Here is an 11,348-nt window from a genome sequence, read left to right as displayed (position 1 = left end):
TTATAAACTGGTAGGGAATTTTCCAATTTGGAATTTTTATATTTCGGGAATTTTATAATTTCGATAATTTCCTATTTCGAATTTTTTTATTTTTTGGCAATTTTACAGCATCATGAATTTTATAATTTCAGGAATTTCCTATTTCAAATTTTTTCTTTTTCGGAAATTTTACAATATCAAGAATTTTATTTTTCTTATTTTTACAGTCGCCCCATCGGATGTTTGATAATTTTGCAATTTTTCTATCGTGAATATTATTATCCTAAAAATTTTTTAATTTGTTGATTGAAATATCGGGAATTTTATAAATCGAGAATTTTCAAATTCAGTAATATTATAAACTGTTCCGGGATTTTCCAATTTGTGATTTTTATTTTTCGCGAATTTTGTAATTTCGAGAATTTTCTATATCGAAAATTCTTTTTTTTTTGAGAATTTTACGCTGTCGGGAATTTTATTATTCGGGAAATTCATTAAATCGGAATTTTTCAGATCTCTTCACAAATTATATTATTTTCTCAAACTGCTTTCTTTCAAATGTTGCATCTGCAGAGAAGAGATTTTTTTAATTTTCGGGAATTTTATTATGCGGGAATCTTGAAAATTCTGTAATATTATAAACTGTATAGGAATTTTATTATTTGGGAATTTTCTAATTCAGGAATTTTCTAATCCTGAAATTTTACTATTTAAATGTTTTATTATGAAAATATTTTATTATTCGGAAATTTTCCAACTCTGTTAATATTATAAAATTAGTGCGAATTTTATTACTCAGGAATTTTATTTTTCGGGAATTTTCCAATTCGGGAATTTTATTACTCGAAAATATTATTAATCGTGAATTTTGAAAATTCGTCAATGTTATAAACTGTCGGGAATTTTCAAATTCTGTAATATTATAAACTGTGTGGGAATTTTCCAACTGGGGAACGATCCAATTGGGGAATTTTGCAAGGACGGGAATTTTATTTTTGACGAGATTTTTCTAAATTTTCAGCCATCCCTATAAAGAAATAGTTCCTACTTTTTAATATGAATGAAAAATCGATTTTTTCAAGAACCCCACTTTTCTTCATTTATAAATTAATATTGTCGAAGAAACTAAGTTTAACATTAAAATGTTATTAAAAAATTACAGTTGTATCAAATGAATTTTTTTTCTTTCTCAAAATAACGGAGAAGATAAGAATTGAAGTACTGGGCAGAAATAGAGAGAAGTTGAGTCAAGATTGTTAGGGGTGGCTGAGGGTGGGTTTTTCCGACGAACCGACGCCCAATACCAACCCCTCGTTCCAGAAATTGGTGTGAATAAACTCTATTATATTCTTATATATTATTTGTGTAAAAGTTATATTTTATTCTCATGATATACCATTTTTCAACTAATGAAAAAACAGACTTGGAATTTCTCTTTCGAAAAGTTTTATTTTTTAAGATCAATAGTCATTTCTATACAGTTTCTTTACAGCGATTTTTCCAGGCCATTGACATTAGCAGGGCGTGAAACATCACAAAAAGTATTTACACTATTTTTATTAAAATATTTAAATTAATCGATTTAAAGCAGCATTTTTTATAAGAATCTAATAGAATTTTATACAAACCGACTTTTGTTAATTTTATTGAAAAATTGTTTGCTGCATTTTAACTTGTAAACAAATACCTTCTTTGGAAATATTGATGGAATTTGTCAAGCCTATATTATTTCTTAATTCCATCCAGGAAGTTAAAAGAAGAATTATTTTTTTTTTTTGTGCCAAGGATGTTTTTCTCGTTCCTAGGAAGGGAAAATATCAGGGGTGTGCTGGGATTTTCAAGTGGGAATGTCCCAGTTTCCATGAGAAAAACCCGGATCAATGTAATAGGAAATAAATAAATTTGTCAAATTTTCCAAGTCCTGAATGTGGAAAAATACCGGAAAAATAATTAACGAAATAGACGTTTCCTAAAAAATGAAAATTCCTTAAATAAAATAAAACTGCCGAAAATGTTGATTTCCTATCAATTTTAAAATACGAGTTTTCAAATTTCCAAAAATATTACGTTTTCGAAATCCCATATACTGTAAAATTCCCAACTTTGAAAATTCCCGAATAATAAAATTTCAGGGATTATAATATTTCCGAAATATAAAATTGAAAAATTTTAAGATTCCCGTAAAATAAAATTCCCGACCGAAAATTGTCGAATTATAAAATATCCGAACTGCAATGAAACAATTGTTTTTTGATCAATATTATTTATTTATTAAAAATACAATAATCAAATATTTTTGATAGGGACATTTTTTGTGATTTTAAGGTTTAAAAAATTTTGAGTGTGTTTAAAATAACAATAATTGTATCAAAATTTTATTAAAAAATGAATTTACAAACACGTGTGTCTCGGAAAAAATTGTTTCCCTAAATTTCATCTGAACCTAATAAACTTTTCCAAACAAACTTTGCAGGATTCAATTCAGCACTGATTTATTTCGAAGTTAAAATAATGTTGTTTTTTTTTTTGCAATTAAAAGTTCGATATTTGAGAACTTTAAAAAAAATGAAAAAACAATATGAAAATTTCAAAACCAAAATTTTTAACAAGAAATATATATTTTTTTCAATTATCATTATTTTGAATTCCAAAAATAATTTAAAAGAAAACTTTCAAAATTAAAAAAAAAAACAATTCTCTTATAAAAATAATGTTTTTTTTTTAATACATCGGTAATATTCATGAAAAAACAATTTTTGCAATTGTTGAAATTCGGGGATTTTCTAGTTAGGATATTTTATTATAGGGCAATTTTCCGTAGGGAATGTTCAAATTCGATAATGTTATAAACTATGGGGAATTTTCGATATTTAATTTTTTTTAACAGTGAAAAATTGTTTTTTTTATAACTATTATTTATTTGTTAAGAATAAAGTAATAAAATATTCAAACAATAATTTAAGAAACATCAATATTAAGAAAAATATATTAAATCAAAATATTTTATTTTTAATAAATAAATAGTCTCAAGTAAAAAAAGTCCGGAATTTTATTATTTGAAAATTTTATTGATTATTTAAATAAGTTTTAGTGGTTTTTACAATTTTAATATTAAAAAATTTTTTAAATTAATTTTTTCGGTGTAAAATGTATGTAAGTGTATTCTTCTACGCCCTTTCCATTGTTCATAGGCGTTTTTTGAAAAAAAATAAATAAATAGTTGGCCTTCGAAAGTGAATGTCAAAAGTAAATTTAACTTTTTTTTTTTAATTGGGTAATTTTTTTTAGACACAAGAAAAAGCTATAATTTTTTTCCTTTAAACAACTTAAGATTAAAAAGAGGAGCAAAATTGGTTTATTTATTAAAATAAGCGTAAAGAAGTTTTTCAGGCTACAAATCTGTTACAATGCTTTTTTAATATTGGAAAAAAATATTGGTTTCCTACAGTTTCGATAGGATTTTTCACATCCTTTTTATTTAACTTAAGAATTTTTTTCATAAATATTTGATCTTCAAAAATAAATACAAAAAAAAATAAAACTTTTTTTTAGAATTTTTGCTTTTTTGGGGGTTTTAATTTTAAATTAATTTTCGTAAACAAATAATTGTCAGTTCACTTTTTTATCAACATACTATTAAGCCAAAAATAAAACAATAAAAAATGGTCCAAATTAAAGAAATTTAATTTAATTTTGACCTTTATTTTTTAACGTCAAATACTTATTTTTTCAAGAAATGCTTATATTTAAAATTTAATACATTTTAATAAGTTAAAAATCAAATTTTAATTGCAATTTTACGTCTAATAATCACGTTAATGTAAAGAATTCCTGAAAATAAAGCCAAGAATCTAACGACCCAATTCGGACAACCGCCATAAAATTTTCCTTTTGCAAACTGAAAAAAACTTTTTCCTTTTTTTCCCCAAAAAAAGAAAAGAGAAACATTTGTTTTTCCTTTGGACAAAAATAAAAAAGAAGAAATAAAAATGATTCTTGGGTGTTAGGAAGAGAGCATCGTGGTTGCGTTGCTGTGGAGGACGGGGGTGGGGTGATCACCAAAAATTGAGAGTTGAATTTTTGGACCACCCTAGTGTTTATTTCCCACGTCCACTAATTTAATTTCTAGCTACGTTCCTGTTTTTGCGTTGACGTAAACAGGGATAAAGTCAATATACAAATAACAAAACTTCGCCAAAAAACCAAGATTCTTCGAAATATTCCTCTTTTAGAAAAAATGACCTTTTTCCTATTTTCAAGAAAAAACAAAAAATAATATTAATTACCCCTGTCGTCTGCTCCCAAAAATAAATTTCGCCGGCCGGGTTCACCGGTAGCGAACGAGAGTAGCGCAGGGGTGACAGTCGACAGAACGCGGGGGTGTAGTTCGAAAGGACTGGAGGGGTAGCGCCCCACTCCGATTGGGCGACGCTGGCGAATATTCGCGGAGAGGGGAGTGGGTCACCGGAGCCGCAGAGTCAAAGCTTCCAGTGGAGAAAATCATTTCAGTGCAGACCAGGAGTTCGACTCGAGAAGTTATACTCAAAGAATTTTTTTAATTTACGACTGGATGTGTACAAATCGTACGCAACTCATGGCTCAAAATTCAAATCTGTTCATGCAAAAACTGACAGTCCAAATCTGATGGGATTGCGATTTTTTAATTTATTTGTAGTCGGGGTTCCAAAATCTCGAGTAATGTTAAGTTAATTTTCACAATATCGATCGGCAGTCATCTTTGCGGAAAATTAAAAATATATTTACTTCAATTCCGTACTTTACGAAACTTTACATAGTGACGCGAATTGTGCCGGCCGGCGTGTTATGAAAACATTGTTCACAGTCCAGGTAGGTAAATATGATTAGAATTTTGATAATTTCAATTTCAATTAACGTAAATTTGGTACTCTTGCGAGTTTTTACTTTTTGGCAAGGCTACTTTTGCACGTTAGTTGTTTAGTTGTACATAAATTATGTAGAGGGGGTCAACAAAGTTTTCCGCCTTTTTTTAAGTTTTTTAATTTCGTATGGAAAATTTTTTTCAGGGCAGGGGTGTATTAAAAAACCCTTATGTAATTTGTGCAGAGCCCCTTATGCGTTTTTTAAATTCCAGAACTTTCGATTCTTGGACTTGAATTTGAATTTCGTTATAACTATGTGAGTTTTCCTTTTTCCTGATATTTTTATTTGTTTTGAAAATAAAATTATGTTGTGAGAAGATTAAAGGTTTTAACTTTAAACTGTTCGAAACGTTCCTCTTTAAGATGAGTGGCAAACCCAATTTAAGAACAAGAATGTTTGTTGTGGTCTTTTCTGTTTATCTTTTTTCGGTTGTGTTTTTCGAAGAATTTGATCAATTAAAGTCAAAATTTGATTCTCGGGTAAATTTCGAAGACGTATTTTTAAGTCAGGCGCAGCCTCATGCGTTGGTGAATGGGTTGGCTTTTCTCTCATTGGGAAAAACAATCGATACCCCCTGGAAGGTTCACTCTCGTTTTCAGAGTATTCACATACATCCCGCATCCGAATTACGACGTATTTTCTGATCAATGTTATTTTCTGAGTTAAAGTTGGTGGAAAATACCGAAAAAATAATGAACAAAAGAGGAATTTCTCGAAAAATTAAATGTCCTGTTTAGGTTCACCGAAATTCGGTGATTTAGACGAAATATTTTCGATGCGCTCAGAGAAGCTGCACAATTAAAATTTCTGAAATTTCATATTTCCCGAAGATAATAAAAGTACCGAGATTCTTTATTCCCGAAGTCTTTAAATCCGAATTTTCAAATTCCCGAAATTATAAAATTGCCGAAATATAAAAATTTTGAATTGTTAAATTCCCGAAAAATAAAATTCCTTAACAGCCTATAATATTAATGAATTTTTTAATTCCTGAATGATAAAATTCCTTATCGAAAATTTTCGTATTATAAAATGTCTGAAGCAAAATATTTCCGAATTCAAAGGTATTTAAAAAATTGTTTTTTATTAAATTTTCTTTATTTATTAAAAGTACAATAATCAAATATTTTTTATTTGTTTGTTTCAAGTTTTTAAGAATTATTGTTCGAATTTAAAATGCCGATAATTTTATTTAAAAAAATTTTTAAATACCTGTACCTCGAATGAAAAAAATGATTTTAATTTTATCCGAACCTAATAGCTTTTTCCAAACAAACTTTGCAAGATTAAATTCAGCACTGATTTATCTTAAAATATTTTGAAAACTTTTTTTTATAAAAATTCTATTTTTTAAGATTAAAAAAAATATATTATGTACATTTTCAAACAAAATTTTATAATTAGAAATATATACTTTTTCAACTATTGTTTTTTTAAATTTAAACAATAAGTCTTTAAATCTTTAAATTTCAAAATTCGAGGATTTTATAGTTCGGATATTTTATAATTTCGGCAATTTGCTGTCAGGAATTTTCCGATACGGGATTTTTACATTTGGGCAATTTTATTTTTCGAGATTTTCCCGTAAATTTTTTAATTTTCAAATTTCATAAATAAGCAATTTACCGATGTTTCAAATTTTCAAAAATGATAAATTACCGAATTTTCAAATTTCCGAAAATCGTAAATTCCCTCATTTTCAAATTTCTAAAAATAGTGCATTTGCAAATTTTCAAATTTCCCCAATAAGTACATTGCTGCATTGCTGTATACGTTGCCGAATTTTCAAATTCCCTAATATATAGTAAATTTCCAACTTTTAAAATTCGTATTTTTCAAACTCCCACAACTAATACACTGCCGAATTTTTTAATTTTTCTTATTTTCAAATTCTCAAAAATAGTACCTAGCCTATTTTTTAAATTTCCGAAAATAGTAAATTGCCGAATTAAAAAATTTCTGAAAATAGTAAAAGCCGAATTTTTAAATTCTGGAATTTTGAAACTCCCAAAAATAATACTGCTGAATTTTAAAATTTTTTATTTTCAAATTCCCGAACAGAGTACCTGGTCTATTTTAAAATTTCCGAAAATAGTACCTGGCCTATTTTTAAAATTTCCGAAAACAGTACCTGAACTATTTTTAAAATTTTCAAAAATAGTAAATTTTTAAATTCCCGATTATTGTAAATTTCTGAAATTTCAAATTTTGAGAAATAGTACATTCCCTAATTTTCAAATTCCCAAAAATTGTACATTACCGAATTTTGAGATTCCCGAATATAGTAAATTGCCAGAAATTTCAAGTTCTGGGAAATAGTAAAATGTCGAATTTTAAAATTCCCGCAAAAAAAACCTAACAGCTTTCTTTCTATTATAATTATATTTTTCTATTTAAATGGGCATTTATTACATTACATGTTCGGTAATTTTCTTTTCTATCAACAATTTTAAATTTCGGCCGTTTTCATTTTTCGGAAAATTTATGTTTCCGTAATTATTGTTTCGGTATCTTTCCTTATTTGAGATTTTTTAACTCGGCAAAACGGTGTCATCTCTTAATCTATATAAATTATTAATTATTATTATATTAGTAATAATCTATAATTAAGGGAAACCACCATTTTGCCGAATTCTTCTGATTATTTAAGAAGAAAATAATTTAGTATTAAAAAAAGTGTAATTCTCTTTTTATTCATATTTAGGGACAAATTTTTAAACAAATTCGAATTGATAAACAGTTTTCTAATTAAATTTCTGTTAATTTTTAACACTGTTTATGAATAAGTCGGATTTTGAATATCTAAATCTAATTTCATTTAAACCAATATTTGATATCAGACGAGCTCTTTAAGTTGAGGTTATAAAAACAGTCTTACATTGACGCGAAAATGCTAAACGAGAGTGAAACTTGCGCGTCGGCAATCGAAGCTCGGAGAATGAAAACGAAAGTGAAGATGCTATGCTATGGAATACAAATTTTGGAAAATTCAAAAATATTTTTCTCGAAAGTGCAAAAATACAGAAAACATAATTACCGAAACAGAAATTTCTCGAAAAATAAAAATTTCCGAAATTTAAAATCCCCGAATAAAAATAAAACGATCAGAAAATTTTCCCGTAACTTTAAAACCAGAAATGATCACACTCATGAAAAAATTGTCCAAATTTAAAATTCCTGAAAATAGTAAATTGTCGGTGGTAAATTTATTATCAATTTATTATTATTTTCGGGATTTTAAAATTTTAGACAAATTCAAACCGGAAATCTCATTTAAATTTGTTCAAAATATGATATTTTTTAAACATGATAAAATTACAAATAAATTTGAATGTTTTTATAAATAATAATTTATTAAACTGAATTTTGATAATAGGTTCCGATCTAATAATTTATTTATCTTCAAATTTTAATTCTATTTTAAGATGTTTATTTGTAAACACGAAACTTCCCGAATGTTCAAATATTGGTCAAATTCAAAAATTTGTTTTTGGATCTGAGGAATTTTGTTTACAAATTTGAGTCTCTTTTCTTGTATGAGTTTTTTTAAAGTATTGGAAGTTTGAAAACAGGTATTCCAACTTATCTCATCTAGAGTGCATTTAGATATAGATAAGGATTCCCATAATCGTCACTCGATATTTCTGTTTGAATTGCATGTAAATTTTGAAGATCTTCAAATTGAAAGCATCAAGGAGTAAAATTAAATTCTAAACCAGTCCTTTTTTCAATTTTTTATTTATTTCAAGTCGCAGAAAAAAAGAGAAATTGCAGCAGTTAAAAATCATTGTAAAAAAAAGTAGTATAATTTCGAAGGCTAAAAACTCTCTCTTTGGGAAAGAATTTATGACGCTAGTGACCTTATGAAAGTTTTCAAATAAATAGGAAGAGACTTTAGTTCAGGAGCTTCCGGTAGGTATGCGAAACTTGCTTTTGGGCCCTTGGGTTCGTTCGAATAATTTACAGTTTAACAGCTCATCGGGGGGTCTGCACTTTATGCTTTGAAGATTTAAACTAAGCCTTCTGAGCTTGAGCCCGAGCTTGAGCCACAGCGTTTTTTCAGAAGGTCCTTCTGGCTCTTTCTTATGGCCATACCTGCCAGCTGGGTGAGAATATTTTCAAGAATAACAATAAACCATTGAATTTACAGTGCAGAGATGAGTGAGGAGCAATTATCAGGGTGGCGACTTGACCGGGAAACCAGGAATTTTATTGACCGCGAAATGACCGGGAATTTAATAATAAAAAGAAAAGAATTTAATTCCGATCAGAATAAAATTTAAGTTTTCATTATATTAATTATTTTTGTCAATTTATAAAAGTGATCTCTACTTTATCTAAACTCCCTGTTCCAAGTCAGAATTTGTCACAATTTAAAAGTTCGCTCTTCCAAATTAAAAAGAAAAAGAAAGTACTTTAAGCAGTTTTTAGAGTTTTTCTGAATTCTGGTAGAATTTTTTTTTACATTGTTCCTTGCGAATTTATCTTTTTTTTTAGTTAAAAGTTCAACTACTTGCGGTTCAAAGTTAAACTCTTTTATTCAAATTAGTTTTTTTGTTTGAAGATTCATTATTTAATTAAAAATTCATCTCTTTTTGAAAGTGTAACTTCTTTATTGAAAATCGTCTATTCAAATTAAAATTTAACTATTCCAGTAGAAAATTAAACTATTTTGGTGAAACCCCGTTTTTTAATGAAGAATTACATTTTTATAGGAAAAATCAAGTATTCTATTTTTGGTTTAAAATTTATTTAAAGTAATTCAATTAATCTTTGTAATTAAAAATTTATCATTTTAGTTTGAAATTCATCAGTTTGGTTGAAAATTGATCTTTTCTTGTTTAAAATTCAACTATTTTGCTGAAAATTTGTCTTTTTAAATAAAAAATTCAACTATTTCGCTTAAAATTCTTGTATTTGGATAAAAGGCGTTTTTTTAAGTACAAAATGATCTTTATTTAAAGTTAATTTTTTGTTTAAAAGTTCTTTCAGGTTAAAAATTAAAGTATTTCAGTTATATATTGATAATTTTAGTTGAAAATTCATATTTCCGATTGGAAATAAAATTACTTGGCTGGTAGTTAAACTCTTTTATTAAAAATTAATTTTTTGGTTTGAAGGTAAAAATTAAAATTTTCCAGTAGAAAATTAAACTAGTTTGCTGAAAATCCGTTTTTATTAAGAATTATATTTTTAAGGAAAAATTCAAGTCTTCTATTTTTGGTTGAAAATTTATCTTGTTTTGGATCAAAATTAAACTATTTGGTTGAAAATTGATATTTTTTATTTAAAAATTAAACTATTTGTTTGAAAATTCATGAATTTTCTGGAAAACCGTATTTTTTGGTAGAATATTGATTCAAAATTCGTCTTTTTGGAAGGTATAAAATTCATCTAATCCAGTTAAAGATTCCTCATTTTAGTTTAAAATTCATCAGTTCACTTTAAAATTATCTTCTTTAATTGAAAATTCAATTATTCCATTTTTTGTTAAAAATGGTCTTTTGTAGTTTGAAATTCAACAATTTGGCTGAAAATTTGTCCTTTTTAATTTAAAATTCAGCTATTTCGCTGAAAATTTACTACTTTTTTTAAAACCCGTTTTTTAAGTAGAAAATGATCTGTTTCTTTGAAATTTAATATTCAGCTTTAAACATTCTTATTTTGGTTAAAAATGCAAGTATTCCATTTGAATATTTATCATTGTGCTTCAAAATTCATTTTTTACTTTTTTTGGTTGAAGATTCATCATTTTAATTAAAAATTCATTTCTTTGGTTGAAATGTGAGCTTTTTTATTGGAAACTTGTTTTTTCTTGTGACGAAAAAGAATTTTTTTACTGAAAGTGTAATTATTGTGTTAAAATTTGTTTCTTTTTTGGCAGAAAATTATTTTGTTATCACTGTAAATGTAGCTATTATTCCATTTAGATATTCCACAATTTTAGTTACAAACTCATCTCTTGGCTGAGCATTCATTTTTTAACTAAAAAAATTAATTATTCGTTTTGTGGTTTAAAAAATGATATTTTTGAGTGGAAAATTCATATTTTTTGGTAGAAATTAATCTTCTGGGTTGAAAATTCATCTTTTTAATAAAAAATTCACTTTATTGGATTTTAAGGTATTTCAAGGAATTTTGTCCGATTTGAAGGATTTTTTTGATTCTGCGAGGATTTCAAAGATTTCCAGGGAGTTTCACGGCTTTTTGAGAGAAATGTAATGAATGACATTAATATTTAATTTAGTTTATTTTCCAGGGATTTTGATTTATTTTTACTTATTGCAGTATTTCCAAAGGTTTAAAGACATTTTTTGGAAATAAAATTTAATTTCACAAGATTAAAAGGACTTTATTGAATCTTCAAGACTTTTAAAGATTTTTTAAGATTTTAACTTTTTTGAGGAAATATAAATATTAACTTTAATTTAAATTCAAGGGGTTTCAAATTATTTCAACTTTGTTTA

The 11,348-nt window shown here is 26.6% G+C and overlaps 1 protein-coding gene across 3 annotated transcripts in view; it reads left to right on the top strand.

Moving 5' to 3' along the window:
- Window positions 1–4,511: 4,511 nt before the first annotated feature.
- The window catches only part of LOC117171394 (E3 ubiquitin-protein ligase TRIM71-like), a 41,647-nt gene continuing 34,810 nt past the window's right edge, over window positions 4,512–11,348 (top strand). For all 3 annotated transcript variants that reach the window (XM_033358667.1, XM_033358666.1, XM_033358665.1), the window contains exon 1: window positions 4,512–4,827. The gene's annotated coding sequence lies outside the window, so the exon portion shown is untranslated. The remainder of the gene's footprint in view (window positions 4,828–11,348) is intronic.

Source organism: Belonocnema kinseyi, chromosome 4 (assembly GCF_010883055.1).
Source record: "Belonocnema kinseyi isolate 2016_QV_RU_SX_M_011 chromosome 4, B_treatae_v1, whole genome shotgun sequence".
Classification (NCBI taxonomy): Eukaryota; Metazoa; Arthropoda; class Insecta; order Hymenoptera; family Cynipidae; genus Belonocnema; species Belonocnema kinseyi.
The sequence above is the reverse complement of the archived record's forward strand: the minus strand, read 5'-3'. Positions and strand labels throughout refer to the sequence as shown.